This window comes from Phalangium opilio, unplaced genomic scaffold (assembly GCF_054372755.1).
Source record: "Phalangium opilio isolate 3A_F unplaced genomic scaffold, DU_Popi_V2 ptg000043l_1, whole genome shotgun sequence".
NCBI lineage: Eukaryota > Metazoa > Arthropoda > Arachnida > Opiliones > Phalangiidae > Phalangium > Phalangium opilio.
Window position 1 is genome coordinate 5981104 of NW_028324167.1, and position 13271 is coordinate 5994374.

The 13271-nt window shown below is 35.2% G+C and overlaps 1 long non-coding RNA gene across 1 annotated transcript; it reads right to left on the reverse strand.

Annotated features, from left to right (window-relative positions):
• Positions 1 to 254: 254 nt before the first annotated feature.
• Positions 255 to 1081, reverse strand: LOC149677930 (uncharacterized). The gene is made up of 3 exons (XR_016366445.1): positions 953 to 1081; positions 802 to 877; positions 255 to 656 (listed from the first exon to the last, which is right to left on the reverse strand). It is a non-coding gene; the product is annotated as an uncharacterized LOC149677930 (long non-coding RNA).
• Positions 1082 to 13271: the final 12190 nt, after the last annotated feature.

The window sequence follows — 13271 nt, forward strand, 5'->3', positions numbered from 1 at the left end:
TTTATTATTATATAAATTGTAATAGTCAGATACATGCTTTTATATATAATCAGAAACATAATTTTATATATAATCAGAAACATAATTTTATATATAATCAGAAACAAGCTTTTATATATAATCAGAAACATGCTTTTATATATAATCAGAAACATGCTTTTATATATAATCAGAAATATGCTTTTATATATAATCAGAAATATGCTTTTATATATAATCAGAAACATGCTTTTATATATAATCAGATACGTGCTTTTATATTAAATGTAATAATAATTTTAAAGGCAAGGCTAGGCAGTTTTTTGGCTGTCTATAAGTTACCCACGCGATATTAGCTTCATTAGTTTGAAACTCTTTCAAACTAGCACGATCTCTTTTATTTTGGCTTGTGTAGGGTAGGGTTTTAATCTCGTAGATGGATTTTTCTCGAGTCTTTTTTTTTTTGACCAAGCCGCATCCTTAGGATTAAGTTTTCGGAACATTGATCCAGAAAACCATTACTTTGAAACGATCCGTTGAATTCGAGACGCCACGGGCTTATTCGGAACTATGGGTGTTAAAACTGGCATACTGGTCTTTCGAGAGAGAGAGAGAGACGATGGCGAGAGAAACGACATCGCCGGTGTTAGACCCATTGTTGTACTGTTCAGTATGGGCTGTGGGGTAGCGAAATTAGAAGATAGGGTCGCAAAGATATATTCTGGGAAGAAGTAGAGCTATTAATAGATATATTCAGGGTAGAGGTAGGCCACGATGGACGAATCCAAGGAGAGGATGAAGGACTTAGAAGCGGTATTTTACTCGACACTGCGGGTGCTGGAAACGACGAGTTCGTTATAGGTGGCAAGATTGAAACACTTGGTAGCTCTGCTAAACTCTTTAAAGATAAAAACCTTTGTAGAGTTAAATGGTACTCCAATTTATGCTCGGCAAAACCAGGTTTTCTCAGTACCTCTTTAATGGCGTTGTCTAAACTGTTAACTTCCTTTTGATTGTCCATCAATAAAGCTGCTGGTACTAAAACGCACATTTTCATTAGCTAATAAAAGCCGAAGCTATTGTTGGTATAACCATTAAAAGCAACGCTGGCCAGCATCCTCTTACCTGTTTATTTAACACCTGTCGGCTCTTTTTATCACTTAAACCTCTCTTGGATAAATACCTTATAACGTTGAAGTCATTTCTTAAAAGTCAGTTCAATGAAATACCGCCGTTCATCAAATTATGTTGATAGCTTAAATATCCAAAACAAATAAGACCAAAAACTAAATATGGAAGATACCTGCCATTGGAAGATTACATTTTAGAATATTGACATCAATTTTTGGAGAACCCTCTAGTATAAGATCACGCTTAGACTGCACCACCTTTTCAACAGTAGCTAGTACCCGATCAGAAAATAATTCATTTATAGCCAAGAATCTTAAATCGATAGGGTTCTCCAAAGCGTCAGAGGCTAGTGCGAATCTTATTAAATTACATTCTTCAGTATTTCGCGTAACATGACTTATGAGAGAATTCAAAATTTGGGAAAGTTGATCGTGAATATTTATTAATTCAAGTTCTTCTAAGTTACGGAATTTAACGTTATATTCGGTTATAACGTATTTATATTTTCTAGATATACGGTTTGATGTTTTATCTATCGTATAGCATAGATCTAGTCGAAATTCAGTAGATGTATAGATTGCTTTGATATCATCGTTTGACGATGAGGTGTCCGACATTTTTTAGCGGAAAGATTCCTCAAATCAATTTATTTTGTCTCTCCGAAAGCAATTGAATACCAATTTTCCCATAAATTTAATAATCCAATGAAAAATATATAATACTCCCGAATCTTAAATATCTACTTGATAGTGTTATTATTTCGACATGATTGAATTTTATCTGTTAATACTGCGGTTTTATATATTTTATCCGTTAGATCTCGTCTTCTATTGAGGGTCTTGGAACGATGTTACGATTAATATCTTGCACGATAAATCCATGTTTGATGAGCCGAACCTTTCCTGGTTACGTACATGAAGGAGGAATTTTATGAAACTTAATGTTGAAAAAGATGAAACGCTCCGCATTATCACTGCGTAACTTTAAAAATCATCTTGTTGAAAGTGAAATTTTTGATTTTCGAAACTTAATATTCAAGTTGAAATCCTAACTGGTACACAATCTTTGTAATCACCTCGGAGATTATAGGACCACAGGGTTCCTTGAAATCATTTACTAACCAATAACAAAGCCCACGCTTTTTTCTCCTCAATTGAACCAAAACTTTGGTTAGGAGGCTCGAAACGCAAAAAATGAATCCGTTATTTAAAAATTTGACTAGCACAAAGTTTGAGCCGTACTCCACAGCGGCTTCTTATACGATTAACCGTTAGAACGCATCATCTTCCATTCTAGGTCTTGGAACACTTACGATTATTGTCTTCCCCGACAAAACCGCGTTCGCACGGTTGATTATAGGACCCCTGGGTTCCTCGAAATGATTTACTAACCAATAATAAAGCCCACGATATTTTCTTTCTCCACAATTGAACCGAACCATTCCTGGTTGAGGCTCCAACCGCAAAAATAAATACATTATTTAGATATTTTACAAGCACCAAGTTCGAGCCGTACTTTCCAGCGGCATCTCGTATTGTAGGTCTTGGAACACTGTTTTGATTAATATCTTCCCCGATAAAACCATATTCGAAGGAATGATTATTTGACGGACTATGCCATTCAGTAGCTTGTTCGCAATCATCACTTTCGTCAGCCTCTTTTATCAGAATAATTGTTATAAAATGCAGTTTGAACACCAGCATTTATTATAGTTCAGATATAACAGCGTCTTTACTATTAATCATGATAGTCATCAGTTAATTGTTCATATTTTCTGATTAAACAAATAGTATTATTAAAACAACGAACCTAAGTATTTATGACCTTATAATTCCATCTTTACTATAGAAGGTAGCCACAACAACTTTTACACGCGCTTTGCTAACAATCCTAAGCCTTGGCACCGCCATTTTTCAATTTTTCTCCGCTACGGATTTTCCAAAACTGTTAAGTACGATTCAGATCTGTTTTCTTTTGGAAAGAACAAATTCTCTGGCTAGTCCAGAAGATTTTAGTATATTAAAGCATTTTAAACCTCACTGTTAAAAAAAACTGTTCAATCTTGGACAAAATCATGTGCAGAGTAGTGACTCTGAGACAGCACAGATTTTTAACCAAATCTGCACAGATTAAATCATGTGCTAATGTGCACATTAATTTGATTGCGCGAAGTTACACAGAAACACGGCCAGGTTTGAACGGACTACCGACAATAAACTGCAGGAAAATCAACCATCTTGGAACGGACATTCGACCATCAACGGCAGGATCATCGACCACTTTAGACTGGAAATCCGACCATATTTGAACGGAATACAGACCATATTTGAACGGAATACAGACCATATTTGAACGGAATGCAGACCATATTTGAACGGAATGCAGACCATATTTGAACGGAATACAGACCATATTTGAACGGAATACAGACCATATTTGAACGTAATACAGACCATATTTGAACGGAATGCAGACCATATTTGAACGGAATACAGACCATATTTGAACGGAATGCAGACCATATTTGAACGGAATATCGGCCATATTTGAACAGAATATCGATCATCTTGGATCGGACAACCGACCATCGACGGCTTATACTTCGAATACCTTCAATTGGAAAACCGACAATTTTTGCATGGAATATCGACGATGGCACGTTTATACCACTCCCCACTTCCATGAAGGATAAATATAGTAAAGCAGACAAACCTTTTAAACAATTATTATACTTCTTAAACAGAAATAAATCAGACAAAAGTACAATTTGGTGAGATATTGCTTTATACATTGGTGCACAGTCTTCATGGTGCACACAAAGCAAATGACCAATATTTCATAAATGTGTATTTAACTTTCGGTTCACTCTGAACCGTTAGGACCTCCTCAGAAAGGACGCGAAGCGACACCTATTTTGGCTTCGTCCTTCGGTGCATTCAATAAAACACCTCATGGAAAAACTAAAGTTAAGAATTATTTACCATTGTTTCTTGGGAAGTTGAAATCTATGTTTACACTTTATATAAATGTAGTAAAGCTAAATTAAAACGTAAACACCCCATTTAAAATATTAATATCAAACGTTTTTCTTGGAATATCGAAATGAATGAGAAGTTTATAGCTACAAAACCACTAAAAGAGTCGTAATGCCGAAACATATTTACAATATCTTCATTTAATATTTTGCAAAACGAAAATTTTAAGGTTTTGAAAGAGTTCTTTTCATACCATACCAGCACAAGGTAAAAACAAGAAGGTAGTATGAAATAAGGAGTAGAATCTAGAGGCTTATTAAGAAATATGAAATGCATAGGCCTTTGCTTTGCGCCTCAAACGTTCTTAAAATAAGTTCTAAATGTTCACACCCTAGCTTTCGTTGTTGATTTTCTATATTTCGAAAAACCAACTTTCAACACACTCTCGCCCTTTAACAAATAGTCAGGACAAAATTGAATGCTTTAAAATAATAACATTTTAGGTGGCACAATAATAGAGTAATTTCGTCTCCCTGCCTGTGGCTTATGGTTAGTTGTGATACTACTCTGTTGAATGAATGTTAGTTTTGAACTAAATATAATTTAACAAATTTACATAAGATGAAATAATTTGGTTTGTAGACTTTTTTGCCGTTTAATGTCACATGAATGATGGAGAATGCAAAACCCTACACTCTAAGAAATATTTATTCCAACCTGAAAAAATTATTGTGCAAATCCTCAACACATTGGGAGCACACTTTTTCGTTCAGTTTTGAACAGTAAATAGAGGTACCAAAATTGAACACCAAAACGATGTGATAGGTTGAGCACTTTCATGCTCTTTGTTGAACACTGTGTGTGGTAGGATTTCTTCTTAGGGATGCAAAATTTAACAGTAAAGTCGACAATTTGGCACATATAATGTGTAAATTTTGCATGGTAAAAATGACAATGACAAATTGGTGGCAGTTTTAAATAGTGTATCGGACTATTTTATTTCATATAATGCCAACCTTTGATATTGGTCTTGATTCCTTTCCCATGTACCGAATTCCCAATCAACCGGAACCAAAATGGAGAGTTTCCATTAGATCGTACTACCGCACCTTGGACGGTTAACGAAAAGTAGTAAATAGCCTCCAGGGACTGCTCTTGACGAATTTCGTCACTGTTATTTTCTTCCGATAATAATGGACTAGCAAATAATTTCATTTTCAAACAATTTGAAGTCTTTTATAAATATAAGGGAAAGGTGAAATACGCAATAATCCTTGACATTTCCTTTCATATTATTTTAAAATGATGTTTGTAAAGACCAATTTATATTTCATTTAGGATAATTAAGCATTTTACAGTAAATTGTTGAGATATTATCGGATACTATTGGATTTTTAATGAAGGTTTTGTTAATAAACCTCATAGCGTATTAGGAAAACTGTCCGGATTGAACACCTTCAATGTTATTTTGAACGATTCTGCACACCTTTCGCGATTGAACGCCTATTATTTCCAAACTGTTCGAGATTGAAAAATTGTGTTCAAGTTTGAATGCCCATTGAACGCTTTTTTCTTAGAGTGTATCACGATCTGTGCAATCTTAAAGTACACTTGACAGGACATTTGATTCCCTGGCCAAAATTTGTCAGAAGTGTGCAAATTTGGCGTGTTAATTTATGATTTGTGCAACTTGGGTCAAAAGCGTGTAAACTTGGTATGCCATTTCGGGATTTGTGCAACTTAGGTCAAAGACGTGCAAACTTGGTATGCCATTTTGGGACCTGTGCAAATTTGGTAAGACTCGTACAAACTTGGCAGACCATTTTGGGATCTTCCCACCTTTGGTCGAAAACGCCCAAACTTGGATTAGTTCTGGTCGGTTTTTTTTAACAGTGAATGACATGTCCTTGTAAATTGATCCAATCACCATAACCATGGGGTGTATATATTCTATTGCCCATTTCACCGTCTTTGTTCATTAAGAAATTATGTAATGTGACAGTTGCCTGAACAATCTTGGTGGCATTTTCAGGTAGTACACTTAATGCTGACGTCAAGCATCTCCACCGACCCACTAGAATCCCAAATGCATTTTCTATGCAGCGCCTTGCTCGGCTCAATCTATAATTAAAGATCCTCCGCATTGGGGTGACACCTTTCCCAGGGTAGGGTTTCATTAAGTTGGTTTTCAATGGGAATGCTTCATCACCAACAAAGCAATGAGGCATTGGAATAGGATGGTTCTTCAATAGTTTCTTTGGGGGACAGAAATCAGTATCTAGAGCCCTGCCAAGCTCACTGGCTCCAAAAACACCACCATCGCTTATTCTTCCAAAATTTCCAATATCAACGAAAGTGAAGCGGTAATGTGCATCACAAGCGGCCATTAGGACAATGCTATGGCTTCCTTTATAATTGTAGAACTTTGAACCAGAATTTGGTGGGGCCACTAAGTTCACGTGCTTGCCATCTATTGCACCTACACAGTTTTTGAAGTTCCATTTTATCTCAAAATCTTTGGCTATTGCTAGTAGAGCTGGTTTGGTTAGCTTTTGGAAATAAAGGTGGGTCAATGCTTTCCAAATGGCCTCACACACTTCAGGAACAATCTCAGCAACAGTTTATTTTCCAACTTTATACGCAAAAGAAATTGTTCGATATCCATCTCCGGTAGCGAGAAACCTGCAATATGTTTTGGTTATGATTGTCATTTTAACATAGTGTAATCTTTATTACCGGAGGGTCATTAATAGCCGTTCAGCTGACGAAATGGGTTCCCTAAAGTTCGTGGTCTCTTTAATTAGATAAGGCCCTACAAGACCCGAAAGGTACTCCACCTGTGTTGGACTCATTCTGAAGCACTCAACATACAATCGATCACCACGAATCTGATATGCCATTTTTAATTTCGGAACCAAATTATAAAAGTCCCCATCAGTTTTGCGGTCCCTGAAAATTTCTCTGACCCAAATTGATCTCTTTCGTTTACATTTTTGACGACGCCTCAGTAATAATAAACAGGCTGAACCTAATAAAATACGACGAGTTCTTTCATCAGGCGCCATTTCACTAGCAAAAACTTTTATTTTTGTTTATAAACAAAGGGTAGATGGCGCAATGATTGCTCGAATTTCATTGGCTCTCAAAATAGGAGAAGCAAAATATTTGCGTGTATCTGAACAGTAACGCAAATGTTTTTGTTGATCTGTTGCAAAGGTGCGAATAGACGAAGGCGCGAACACGCGAGCGCGAGCTCAATGTGGACAAAGCTTTAGTTTGGTAAAAAACAGAATTGATTTTCAGCCATGTCCTATAACGGTGAGGTGGGAAGACCAACTAGAATATTGTTCTCTGTATGGTGGATTTCGATGATATTGTTTCACAATATTTTAAATTCAGTTATTCTGCTGAACCTCGTCAATAAATCGCGACACTACATTGATCATCTGAGTGATATTCTTGATTTTAAAATTCTTCAGATAATAAATGAAGGAGATTCACCAGGAATTACTGACTTTTTAGAAGTAATAAACACAATAACGCGTTCCAATTTAGGGTAGTTATACGACTGGTGTACAGTGGGTGATCAATTCTGAGTCGAAAATTTAACTTCAATGACCGATTTTGTCAAGTTATGATAAATACTGTTTTACTTTCATTAAATTAGCATTGTCAGTTTTTTAATTGAATTGAAGCACTCTTATGATGATAACATGTTCATAAGGGTATCTGTCCCCTGTGGCAAAATTGGTCATAGAAGTTACGTTTCGACTCAAAATTGATCACACGCATTGTACCTCGACCCTATAACTACCTCTTAGGAACACTATGAATGTAAGAAAGAAATTGATATATTTAACTTAATTATCTTTATATTAATGTTTAATTAGAATATTCCAGGTAGTACTGGTGTTAAACTGAGAAAGCGAAAGCGCTGGTATTTTTCAACCACATACAAATTTTTGACGTCTGGGCTTAGAAATGGACGTTTAGTATTTTTACACTGGCATGATGATCAGCGAGACTTCAAAAAGGTTTTTTGCAAAGATGTTTTAAAAAACGAATTCGGTCCGATTTATTATCGAAGCCCGTCAAATATTCACTCTCAAGGAAATGTTCTTTGGACCAACAAAGACACAATTGATAAAAATGCACTGGAATCTATTAATACAATGTAGGTTTATGCTGCTTAATATGAGAGTCACAAAATTGCTTTCACTGTTATTGTCGACGTAACACAGAGGCGTTCAGTGCACATTCCTAAGAGATCGGTTAAGTAAAAGTACATTTGATAGATTTTCCCTACTATACGCACGCCCTACTCTTTTCTTAGTTAATCATCCTTCAATTCCAAAAGTACGAAACAGTAATAATTGAACTTGTATGACTTTACGATTCATCTATTCTGAAACGGAGCAGCATCAAAATTATTTTTTGCAACCAAAATAACATAGGTCGGGAGCTTAGCAAAATACTTATGTAGTTTCCCAATCTGTGTGTCTACCCTTAAACAGTGTACCTTGAAACTGGTTAAATCATTTCTTGAAAATTGCCTTGAATTACCACAAAAGAAAAGAAAAATATACTTTATTTCACGTTCCCAACGTGCACCAAGCATTAAACTGGATGATCTTGTGTTATCATGGATACGCATTATGGATTCCCAACTATAGGTAAAAATGAAGGCATCGAAATATGCGATACACCCATGTATGTGAGGTTGCGCTAAATTATAGCGGAAGGAGCTAGGTCTTGTCTGGGAGAGGAACTATATTTCTTAGGAGTTATGAGCTTGAAATTTCGCCTATGCGCAAAAAGAGAAAATACGAATTTCTCTCTCCCTCAGTCTCTCACAAGGTTGGGGAAGGGGTTGGCAGTCTTATCTCTGCTGAAAGTTCGCCTAAACTAACTTGCTTGTGGAAGATAAAAGATGGGAATCCATAACACGTGTGAATATCCATGGCTAAACTATTTACAATTTCTTTCCTCGTGTACACGTTGGTTTTCTATCGACAAAGATAAATTCCATTTTCAACTAGTGATACTGTACATACATACTAACTCGCTAGAATTAAAACTTCACGGCGTGAAATATCACAATGTTATTGGTTTTTTATCTTTCAAGGATACGGTATTTTTTCGCATCCGGGATAATTGACGATGCTATTAGAAAAGAATATTGGATGTTAGATGACAGGTGCATTACTGAAAATAAAAATACATTGGATAAATCGGAGGATATCTCGGCACACATGGCAACTTCGTACGCTTTAATTATCATCATTTGTCTTACAATATCAACAATTGTATTTACATTGGAACTTTTAGTGAAAAATGTTTTTTCAACTTATAAACGACGTGAATTGAAGATAAAAAGATCTAATATATCATTTCAAATGAAAGTAACCGCGATTGCTCGGTTTAAAATGTCACTTGAAGATATGGTTTTTGATAACGTGCGAGATTCTTAAAATACATTTATGCTTAAATGTATCTTTTAACATCTATATTGTATACATTAACTGTTACTAATAAGAACATTGAGCCATAGCTTTAGACTTTGGTTCTATCATCACATATTCGGTTGAAAACATTCATGTGCTAACATTTATGTCACGTGTTTAATAGCATACAGCGAACCCCGAAAAAGGGCGATATAGTCAAAGTATGTATATTTATTATTTAATAAGCTCTTCTTTGGCCTCAAGTTTTTTATTTTCATAATCGCTATCATAGCAACTTTAATTTAAAATCCATACCAACATTTTAAGTTTGCAATTATGCAAAGTCAATCATAATTTCAAACATTAAATTTAAAAAAAGAGAGTAATTTAATATCAACTTATTCAAGTTTTACCTGACCTTTTATTGTAGAACAAGAGAAATTTAAAAATTGAAAACGAGTCTTAAAAGAATTATATACAGTAGTAAGGACTCTGTTTATCGCTTTGATGTTTAGGCCTTATTGCACTCGATGCAATTTTTAAATAGAAAGAAGGTTGTATCTAGATGTAAAGTACAACTATGATCCAAATAGTACCGTTTAAATCTTGATTATATCCCGTACCAAAAATTGCGGCTATCGGTCATCATTAAAATAACTGTTGTTTCGTTACAGAAACCAGAAGTTAATTTCCGCGTTGCAAAGCACAAATAGCAATAATTCAAGGATGGAATTTAACAAAGCAATTGCCAAACAGAAAACATATAAGAGAGAAGCGCCACTAGTTGAAGCCACGTTTAAACTATGAAATTCTTCAGGTGGGATATTCCATAACATGCGATCCAAGATGTAACCTTGATCCCTGTTCATATAGTCGAACGGTTTGGTCTCGAAAACTCTCATGATCCTTCAAATAGAAATCTATTACCTGTACGCTGCTCTTATGAACTTAATGTCTTCACGAACTTACCCTTGTACTATATTTTCAACAGTATTTGAGGCGTTATCAAAGCGATTTATCCTAACTACTTCCAGAAATGTTTCGACAATGTTGGTTGATTTGCGAATTTTAACTTTAATGTTAATTTTGTCTTTCTTAACAAATTTATTAAAGCTTTGTTTCAAATCACTGACGTGCGTAAATAAAGCATTTTTTCGATATTGTAGTCCACCTAGAATTTGATTCTTTTCGTACTGGTCAACTTTCACCATTTTGTTGAACAAGGAATGTTGAAAGTCTTTGGAGCTAATTCCTGGGATTCCATTCTTTTTGAAGAAACAACAAACGTTTACCGTAATTCATAGATGAAATTGTTTGAAAGTGAAACTCACTTTAGTCCAAAAGAACTTAGTTTCTAGGGAATCCCTAACTAAAGCGGGTGTTATGTTTGGATATTTCAAATTATCACTAGCTGTTTCTAATATGTCATATGATTTGACAGAAAAGTCGCTCTTCATGTAACTAGAAACGAAGACCGTAATAACCAAAACTGATAGCAACCAAGACGACCACACGATACGAAAGGCGAAATTATTGGGACGATCACTTTGAACTGCCACTGCAATTTATTTAATACAAGTCAACTCAAGATTATCTCTCAATTTCTAGATAAATAGAGCAAACAGAAATAACAGGAACTGTGCAGTAAGAAAAGCGTAGGAAACGTGTGATTCACCAAATAAAACCACCGTTTCTTTCATTGTCGCTTATGATAATAAGCGCTTGTACGCCGGGAAAACGCATTATACTAACCAGGTTGAGGATTTAAGTGGACCTTGTTATTGATTTTTTTATTTCTGCAAGTGTTGAACACGTCACGAAGCGGCATTACACTCGACGTATCTGTGTGTCTGTCACCGAGTTCACAATTGGTAATTTGGAAAGAACGTGTTCACAGAAAGCAATATCGGTTTCTACTCCATTTCATCATTAGGGTTAAGGTTACCCGGCAATCGGCTAGGGTTACGGAGAAACATCTAGAATTTTAATGGCAGGACTTCCACCATTGGTTAACACAATTGTGCCATTTCTTACTCCCTATTTGGAATCGACCAACGTTTATACCCTAAATTCCCAAATATTGTTAAAGAATCAAACGCTACAATTTTATAATATCAATAGCTATGTCTAAAAGGCTTTTACGAATAACGTTTCTTAATCAATTATATTTATTTATTTATTTAAGAAAAAACCTCTAAAATTGGTACATATCTCTCGTCTCTACTCGGAGATCTCTACTTTGGTTTCCCAACTAGCTTCTATTTGCGTTTCCCAACTAGCTTCTATTTGCGTTTCCCAACTAGCTTCTATTTGCGTTTCTTGGTAATTAAGTAGCATTGGACAATTTCTGCTTGTGGCGTGAATTGAGATACATTAAATCAATAATAGTCATTACTTTGTTTGAGCAGCAGTCCCAAGGTCTGCCATACACAATTAAACCAAATATATAGGTTAATCTCCGTGCTCTTAATCGAATCTATATTTAGATGTTTCGGTGAAGCGTTTCGATGATGAATGAATCCTCGATTCGTTTTACTCCTACGATTTTTACTATTTTCAAAAGTTATTAAAATCAGTTATGTTACCTACACTCGACGCATAAGTAGAGCAATACCCACTCGTTACGTTATTGATAATTCTGTCATACCTATCAAAGATAAGGCCAAAGATCTTGGTGTTATCTTTGATTCTAATCTAATTTTTACTGACCATGTAGATGTAGCCGCACCCTCGGTGTAGCCCTAAAACTTGCCCGTAAACTTGGCTCTCTTGTACATTTCCGACTTTTATACCTACGCCTTGTACGTTCACGTGCCGTATATGAATGGGTTGCTTGGGGTGGCGTTAGCGCTCACCTCTTTGACAGAATAGAACGCATTCAGAGAAAATTCGTAGAATATTGTCATACGTATTTTATACCCAAAGCTCATTATGATTACATAACTTGATATTCTTGCTTCTCCTACATTGCGCTGTCTTTTAAATCTTAATGAAATTAAATTTGTGAATAAACTTATCCACCATTTTGTAACTTTCCCCGCCCTTCTAGAAAAATTTAACTTTCAAGTCCACCAGACTTCGCGAAACCGCTCCATTTTTTATTTACCGAAAATTACCTTAAACCCATTAATTCGAATGCAAGCCACGTGTAACAAATTTACTGAACATTTTGATATTTTTTCTATTAAATTTCGTGAACCTAAATTTGATTTGTTTAATCTTTAAATGTTTTTTCTACTTGCTGTAATTTGATTCTCTTTCTTAAAATTTTCACGGTTTTTCTCTTAATTTTTGTGTATTTCGCTTTGAATTGTTAATATTTATGTTTTCTCAATTTACTGGTAATAGTTCCTTTCTCTGTAAATTTTGTAAATATTCCATTTATTATTGTTACCTGACATTTTTTTAATTGTTTCCATAATTTATTGTAATTAGTTCCTAGTACATGTATATACCCCGTTGCCTGTGTATAATCCCGTGAATCCCCCGTGATTCTTTTTATGCACATTAAACTTCTATTCTATTCTATATTAAATCTTTTCAACAATTCTTGAAATTTTCTTATTGTAAACCATGAAACGAAGCATTTCAATGAACACACAAAAAGTATTACTAATACGAAGTAAACAAGTTGGGAAACCAAAATAAACCTCTCCGAGCCGAGACGAATTTACTTTCCAAACACAGGTCCGCCAGCCAATGAGTCAAACCGGAAATACATAGATCTAACCGGCGAGATATT